This window comes from Felis catus, chromosome A1 (genome assembly GCF_018350175.1).
Source record: "Felis catus isolate Fca126 chromosome A1, F.catus_Fca126_mat1.0, whole genome shotgun sequence".
Taxonomy (NCBI): Eukaryota; Metazoa; Chordata; class Mammalia; order Carnivora; family Felidae; genus Felis; species Felis catus.
The window spans coordinates 211041770-211051279 of NC_058368.1; positions in this window are offsets into that span (position 1 = coordinate 211041770).

A 9510-nucleotide genomic window follows, 5' to 3' on the forward strand; every position below is an offset into this window, starting at 1 on the left:
CCTCTCAGGGGTAACAATTAAAATCCCGAGGGAAATTTAAAGCATCATTTTAAATGCATTGCTGAGCTGTCAAAAACATAAGGAATCTGCTGGTCTCACAAAACAAATCGTAAGCAGGACCCTTAGTGGGTAAGTGATAAAGGCAAGATCAATTTTGCTCTGAGGGTATCTGCCAAACCATAAAGATTTGGGGCTTCCACTTGGAGTCGGTTGCCTGCACATGGTAACGGAGACAGGAGATCTCTAGGGAATCTAATAGAAGATTTCCACATAAACCTGGAACTTCAAAAGGTAGTACTTTCTAAGTGTTAAACAAATAATAAATGTTTACATGCCAAAAAGCACAGCATGAGAACATGCTTGTCTCCATCTGGGTACCAGATGAAGGAAAAATCTCCTGTAAGAATTCATTTTTCCAAGATGACTATCACACAAATTTTGGTTGGGATTTACTTTTTTTTTTTTAAGAAATTATATTTATTTATCTATTTATTAAAAAAAATGTTTTTGAAAGAGAGAAAGACAGAGTGAGAGCAGGGTAGGGGCAGAGAGAGAGAGAGAGAGAGAGAGAGAGAGAGAATCTGAAGCAGGCTCCAGGCTCTGAGCTGTCAGCACAGACCCCTACCTGGGGCTTACATGCAGGGACCACGAGATCATGACCCAAGCCAAAGTAGGACACTTAGAGCCACCCAGGCGCCCCTTTAAAGAAATTTTAATGCTTATTTGTTATTTTCAGAGAGACAGGTATGTGTGCAGAGGGGGGATAGCAGAAAGAGGGGAGACAGAATCCCAAGCAGGCTCCAAGCTCTCAGCATGAGGCTCAAGGCAGGGCTTGGTCCCACAAACTGCTAGATCATGGCCTGAGCGGAAACCAAGAGTCAACACTGCTTAACTGACTGAGCCACCCAGGCACCCTAGGATTTACCTTTTTTATGCAGAAGTTTCAAGTGGAGAATTTAAATCAGGTGTTGCTGGATTTTGTTGTGGCAGAAAATTATGGTGTCCACCTGATATCCCAAGAGCTTCCCCACGTTTCTCAGCTTCTTGGCAACTGGGCAAGGTCTCATGACTAATTTTGGCCAATCGGCCATAAGCAGATGAGACACAGGTTACTTCTGGACAAAAGGAAAGTAAGGCTGCTGAGACATGTCTAGCACTGTCTTCCCTAGCAGTGTTTACCAAGGTGGATATGTGTTCCAGATAAAGCATCTACAAGATATTGGAAACTCAGTTAGCCAGGATGGAGATCACATGCCTTGGAAAGCTCCCTGAATTTACAACCGACTTTGCATAAATAGGAAATCAACCTAAGCTATATTAAGAAACAGAGATTTGGGGCAAGTTTGTTATCCTACCTAATCTAGCCTACCCCGTCTGGTAAAGTATGACCGCCAGAGGACTAACAGAAGCACATACAAATAATCTCATAAGGAACTCTACGCCAGGACTCAAAGAAGTACCACAGGAAAAAATAAAGAACACGAATAACCCATAGTCAAAATTCATAAAACACACACACACAAAAGACACAATGATTGAAATCTTGAATGAGAGTCCTCAAAAACTTCCAATATTTGAAATATAAAATACAAAATACAGAATAACATTATTATCATATTTAAAGAAACTAAAGAATAATTTGAAAATACAAGCAGGGAACAAGACACTATAAATGCTAGGAAGATTAAAAATGAATTAAATAGAAGTACGAGGAATGAAATATATAATTAAAGTTAAATACTCAGCGGATTAAACAGAAGGTTAGAGCTGCAAAGGTAATTGATAAAACTGAATATAGATCTAAATAATTTTTTTTTAATGTTGACTTATTTTTGACAGAGAGAGACAGAGCATGAGTGCAGGAGGGGCAGAGAGAGAGGGAGATACAGAATCCGAAGCAGGCTCCAGGCTCGGAGCTGTCAGCACAGCCCCGACGCAGGGCTTGAACTCACAGACCACGAAATCATGACCTGAGCCGAAGTCGGACGCTCAACCGACTGAGCCACCAGGCGCCCCTAGCTCTAAATAAATAATCCAAAATGACATTCAGGAGAATATGAAAGGGAGGTTAAGAGGCACACAAGTGAATGAGATGAACATAGATATAATTAGAGTTTCAGAGAGAGAGAATAGAATCTTCAAAAACCAACATCCAAGGAAGTAATTACAGAATGTTCAAGAATTATTGAAATACACCAATCCTAAGAACCTGGAAGCCACTTGATTTTCAAGCAGGATGAATACACATAAATCTAGTCTCAGATGCATCATAGTGAAACTTCACAATAACAAAGAAAAAGAGATCTTAAAAGCAGCCAGAGATAATTAACAGCTCCCTGCCAACAAGCCGCACTGTCAGCTTACTCTCAACAGTAATAATAAAAGCTGGAAGGAAGTGGAAACATATTTATCCTGCTTAGAAAAAAAATTCTAAGAATTGGGCACCAGCAAACTGTTAAAACTGAGGGGAAAATAAAAGCATTTTTAAATGATCGTAAACCTAGCGAGTTCACTGCCAAAATACCTCTTAAAAGGAAACTTTAAGGGTGTACTTTAGCACAAGGAAACTACACTAGATGGAAGGTCTATGATGCAATAAAAGAAATAATATGCAAATATATTGGTAAATATAGATAATACTAACCAAATATTGATGGAATACAAAGCAATCAAAATTTCCAATGTATGGTAGCTAATAGGCCAAAATGAAAATACTGGACAGTAAGAGCTTATAAATTGCTTGGAGATATGAACAAAATTGGTCTCCGTATTATTCAAGAGAAGGGTAGAGATAAAATTTATTATATTAAGCATATATGTTAAAATACCCAGGGTGGGGGACCTGGGTGGTTCAGTTGGTTAAGCATCCGATTCTTGATTTCAGCTCAGGTCATGATCTCAAGGTTCAGCTCTGACAGCACAGAGCCTTCTTGGGATTCTCTTTCTTCTCTCTCTGCCACTCCCCTGCTCACATGCTTGCTCTCCCCCCACCTCAAAATAAACAAATAAATACTTTTTAAAAATAGCCAGGGTAGCCGCGAGAAGAATGGTTATAGAATATAATATATAACTTCCCAACAAGCAGAGAAGAGAAAACGGACAAAGAAAACACAATCTCAATTAATTGACACAAAGAAAGAAAGAAAAGAAAAAGAAATCAAAATGGTACAAATATGAGGCACGTAATAAGGTAGCAAAAATTAACCCAAAGATATCAATATTTAGAAGAAATTACATGAATTAAAGCCTTGGTATGCACCCAATGGAAATGCTACTTCACAGAAAGTCATGAATTGAAGTTTTCTTAGCAACACATTCATAACAGTCAAAACCCAGAAACTTCTCAAACACTCATTTTACAGTAGAGTGAAGAAATTAATGTTGGCATATTTTACACAATGGAATCATATACAGTGATGAGGATGAACAATCCATAATTCTATATGACAAGATGGATAGGTCTCTCAACCATATTGAGTGAAAGAAGACGGACATGAAAGATAAGACAATGTAGAGTTCCATATACAGAAAGCACAAAAACAGGCAAAACTAGTCCATGAGGTTAGAGGTGAGAATGGTGGTTGCCCTTGGTGAGAGGAAGAGGAAGGCAAGACTAGAAAGGAGACAGGTGGGCATCTGATGAAGCATCTGGGTATTGGTTACACAACTGAGTCTACTTTGTAAAAATCCAATGAGCAATCTACTCACAGTTCATGCATATTTCTGCATGTATATTAAATTTCAGTAAGTCGTTTCATAAATCCAGGTACATGTTGTTTGTGAGAGACCTACCCATCACGTAAGAAAACAGGAAAATTAAAGTTAAAAGATGGAAAAAGTGATCAGGTAATTAGTAATTAAATCATTAGAAAAAAATGTAGTTCAAGGCAAAAAGCATTCCTAGGAATGTAGACATTTACTGAAGAATTATATAAAAATCCTAAATCAACACAAATTAAAAACCAGAGTGAATGACTTTGTCAATATATTTGAAAACTTTGAGGGAAATGGGTGAATTCTATGAAAAATACAACTTGTTAAAATTTCTTCAAAAAGAAATATTTCTATATCCTTGAATTAAATCCGTATATAAAATCTCCCTAACACAAAATTACTGGACCCACATAGCTTTACTAGAGAATCGCATCATTCAAGAGACAGATAATTCCAAGCTTATACAAGTTCTTCCTGATAATGGAGAGAGAGAGAGAGAGAGAGAGAGAGAGAGAGAGAATGCCCAAACTCATAGAGGCCAACCTCACCTTGTTATCAAATTTAATCGTGAAGTACAACAAAGAAAATCACAGGACCAATCTCACTCATGAATACAGATGGAAAATGCTATGTAAAACATTAGCACACCAAAACCAGCAATAAATATAACAGGTAATATGTTACGACCATGTTGGATTTACCCTAGAAAAACAGGAAACTATTTTGTAATTCACTGCATTGAAGAAACAAAGCATGATTGTTTTTCAACATACGCAGAAAAAAGATTCGATAAAATGGAAATCCATTCACAATAAAATCTCTCAGCATTAAGAATTGGAGATGTGCTCATCTTTTTTCTTGGTTTTTTTTTTTTTTTTTTTCACTTTTTGTTTTGTGTTTTGTGTTTGTTTTCTTGTCATCTAGACTTGTTGTCTGCCTGTCTCTCCGAGGATCTGGGTTCTAGGCGGGGCCAGGCCCTAAGAACTGCATTATCTAATGCATTATCTAATCACATCTAGCTGATGTGAACAAGAAATTCATAGGTGAGAGAGGAAGATCAAGGTATTTTCTCCCCACAGGATGCTACATCTCAGGCCTCCTATGACCACAGCTCCTATCATGAAGCCACTAGTTCACAAAACCAGCTCTAATTTCATATACTAACAGCAGGTCTGTAGGAGACAAACAGCTTCAGGTTGGTTCCTCATCATCCCTGTTCATCTTGTAACACTGCCCACACCTACATAAGTCTCCCTTCACTCAATACTCTTCCAAATCCCACCTGATACATCATTAACCTGTGTTATGGGCTAAATTGTGTCTCCAATTCATATGTTGAAGTCTTAACCCTCAGGACCTCAGAATGTAAGCATATTTGGAGATAAGTTATTTCAGGAGGCAATTAAGTGAAAATGAGTCAGTAGGGCAGGCCCTAATCCAATATATCTGATGTCCTTATAAGAAGAGGAGACAAGGGCATAAACACTCACAAAGGAAAGACCGTGTAAGGCCACGGTGAAATGACATCTACAAGCCAAGAAGCCTCAGAATGAAACCAGCCCTGTAAATGTGGCTTTCACCTCATTTGTTTCCCTTTTCTCACGAATTACTGTCATGTGTACCTGCTGTCCAATGTCTAAAACTGGTATTCTGTACCTACTTTACTGCCCTCTACCCGCACAATTTATTTCTGTCATTATCCAATAACATTACTAAAAAGATGGCCTTGTGCATGCTGCCAAAGGATAATTAAGCAGGCATAGACCCTGCCTTGGAGGACTTGAAGCCTGATGTGGCCAGAATCCAGCAAATACCACAGGTTAAGCTGGCTAAATTCCCATGTCCCCAAATTCCTACCAAGAGCTTCTGGAAGTAGAAAGTCACGTCATCTCTGCTTCCAAGTAAAAATGCAATCGTGGGTAGTCCTGTCCTGTGGACTGCAGTTACACCTGTAGACAAGTGTAACTGAAAGTGAGGTTTTAAAAAAGGGGGGGTAGAGTGATTTGACCAAAGGCACACAGTTAATTAGCGGAAAAGTGAGTCAAAATCCATGTCTCATGACCCACAGTCCATCACTCTATGTTCTTCACTATTTTTCCTCTTTGACAGAGATAGCTGTGTGTGCTTACCTGTCACCTGTAAATCTGAGGGGTTAACAAATCATTGTTCCCTCAAACCCAGCATCAAGGTAACGGCAAGTCAATTCAATGCTGAGAAAATATTGGTATTGAATTACTGCCAACAACTGCCATGGTTCTTAAGCAGGACTCAGCACAAGATACTACAATGGTTACTTGTGTCATCTCCCCAGCCCTCTAGAACTTTCTCTGGGGGGTAGGTAGTGGCAGTATAACCAGCGTTTAAATCTATAGGTCTAAGCGAAGCACACTTAACTTTGTTTTCTTTCTCTGCCCCTTGCCGGCCTGTTTCCTAATATATAAAATGAGGATAATCAAAGTACCCCCATCATGGACGTGTTGAAGGTTTACATGACTGAATGCACTGAAGTGCTTAGCATTTATTCTGAATCATAAATGTTCATTGTCATCATGTTTTGTTATATTATGACAATATATTTATAGACCATCTTTAATAGTAGAGGCTTTGAGTGGTCTCTCCTTAAAAATCAAAAACAGCCCGTCCTTGGATTTACCTCCATTTAATTTTGCTTAGGCAAAGCTCTGTAGAATCAAATAATTATTGTAGCACTAGAATATTTGGAACCCTCTTTATGCCCGGGCACCTGTGAGTATGCACACCATAGGAATATAATGCTCTTTTAATTAAACATTATAAAATCTGTACAAATCTTGAAAGAAAATCAGAAAACTATGTGACACTCACGGTGAGAAACAACAAACAGGTTGACTGTAGGCTAAATCAATTATTGCTGTTGGAGACACCGATTCTGTAGGGTTCCAATAAACTTCTTTTTACCACCTGCTGTGCTTTTAATTTAAGTAAGCCGGCCAGTTTTCTTACCCAGCTGAAAAATCACGCAAAGACTATGAACTCAGACATCCTCTGTCGCTTGGATTATTGGGTATTCAATTACAGATACACGAAACTGCCTGGCACCTTCAAGTTTCCCTGAGGCCCACGTCAGACCACGGTCCACAAATAGCAACCTGCAACTGTCCTTTTGATTCAGACCTGGTAATGGCTGCCAGCAACCTTTACAAATTCTGCATTGCCAGCAGGTATTTGTAAAAGACTGGCAAAATATGCTGTGTAGAAATATTGTGCTGTCAGGAATAGCCTTAACACCATTAACTTTGTGTGCCCCGAGCAACCACCTACGAATCCTTGCTGTTAAAGGGAACAAAAATGGGAAGTTATTTGTTAGGACAAAGCAGCCACCCTCCTGCCCTAACCCTTTTCTCAGCCACTTTAGGGGGAAACATGTGGACTGTAATTGCCTAAATCTCTAATGTAACCGACTACATATTTGGAAGAGAGTCAGGGAAGATAAGGGTTAGAAAACACAGAAGCAAAGAAAAGATTTTCCCAGTGGGCGTAGCTTAGGTAAAAAGTCAAATGAAAGCAAAACATTTCCAAACTAACTCCAACTCAAATTGCTACCAAGTTTTCTTGCTGCAAATGGGCATAGCCTTCTAAGAGTCATGTGTGATGTGAGTAACACACTCTGGAAAATATTTTACCGCTGCCAACATAACCAGGATATGAATGTTAGAGTTGAATTCTCTTACAGGAACGTTTACTAGCCTTTTTATGCAGTTTAGCATGAGATTGAATCAACATAAATGAAAAATACACATTAAGGGAATAAAAATGCTTCCCCCCCTCCCCGTAAATTAACCAGATACCATTCAAAGGCAGAAGCTTTCTCTTCAAAATAGAAAGAAAAAACCAGCCCGTTTGTTATTATCATTGTATTTATCTTTATGGATCACTGAATCAGGTAATGCAATCTGTTGTATGTTAGGAGAAGAAAAAAAATGATCCCTTCCTCTTCCAAAGCCTTGGAAACACACGGCTTTCATTCTGATCTGCATTTTCTTTTCCAAGACTCTTGTTTTGTAAAAACTGTATTACGGTTTGTTTGCGTGTCTATGTACCGGGGTGTGCGCAAACACGCATATGTATGAGGGGTGATGGCGAATAATCGTAACAAACATTTATCGAACACTCTCTGTTTGCCAGGCTTGATGTGCCCTTCTCCTCTTGTCTTCACAACACTCATATAAAGTGGAGGCTACTTTCCATAGTTATTTCACAGGTGATAAAGGCGAAGAAGAACCTTCCTGAAACAATCAGCTCTTACAGGCATAAGCGTACCTCACTAACACAGAATTTTATGAGTGTTTCCTACCTGGATGAGTCCCCCACTGGCCACCATAAACTCCTTTGAATAGTTCAGTTCATGTGTCCTTGAACTTTAACAGGATCTTCACAGATTTGTGAGAATGCCTGGACCACACTCTCTATTGAGATCTACCCTTATATATGTGATGGTTTATAAAGGTTTAAGGGAGTTTTATATACATTTACTCTTCTCTCCCCTAAGAATCGAGTGATGTCCCTTATCCACTGTGTTGAAGAGAAGAACCTGGCCTCTGATGCGTTTCAAACCTCCTCATGGTCTCCCCACCCCCATGCCTCTTCTGGGGACCTCTGCTTCTTGCCTCAGAAAAGTTAAAATCACCCACCATTCTTCAATATTTTGCATTCAGGCAGTGCATCAGTAGTTTCTGTGGAAGGTTCTGTTTTCCTCTAATTCATTCTGGACAAGACTGGCTGCTGCCTTTCCTGGTGAGCAGAAATGTTCATGTGATACTGTAGCTCTCTGCTTCTCTCTTGCCTAAATGTTTTTCTACTTGTGTCTTCTTTGGTGGCATATTCTCTTTAGTTTCTCCACTTCTCTGGTTCTCCCCTTCTTTGGTTCCTGTGTGGAACCCAAACTGAGACCATCAGCCAGCACAAATACCTGCTCTTAAAGAACAAAGGTCCAGGTTTATCACTTTGTGCTCAGAGAGCAGGTGGGCAACAGGTTCATCCATGAGTCCACATTTACAATCTTGAAATTGGCCAAATTACAAATTAAAAGGCTTTAGTGTTGTAGTAACTCAGGTTACTAGGTTACGAGTTATTACGACACTAACACTCTAGGTCTCCACCAAAATGCCTGAAGTCTTCTCTTTAGTATTTCACTGTTAATTATTCTCATGTGAAAACCTGAGTGTCTTAGATACGCCTGAGAATGGTCTGGGTGATACAGTGCATTCCCTCCACAGCTCCAAAGGAGTGTGCTGTTGCATCATGCAGAAGTGAAGGAAGAGGTTGGACCCTGTTCTGCGATTTCAGAACAAACCAGCTTTATTTAATAAGGAGAGAATGGTCTTCAATTGTTTCAAATCCAGGGAGTTGTAAAAGAAAAAACCATAGCCTTCAAGGAAACCTGGAAGAGGGAAATTTAGGATGTGTCAGTTATGCTAAGCCCTTGTCTCCCTTTCTTTGAAGTTCAAGTTCTTTCATGTCGACAGATGCTTTTTTGTGATATTGCTGAGCTTTCGGCCCTGGTTACATTAAACAATACAGATGCTTTGTTTATGTACAGTGTCTTTCATCAGGGCTCTTTCTGAGGCTTTAAATACATACTCATTAATCCTCACAGCATTGTAGGCATGTCATTCATTGTAGGCATGTACTTACTTCTTTATTCCTCAGACAGGAATTTAACAGTGTAGTTTAAGTGTTGATGTTCAGTATCAGGCAAGCCAAGTCCTAGTTTCCTGACCATTTTCTGGCATAACCAATTTTTCTGTTTGGTTTTTT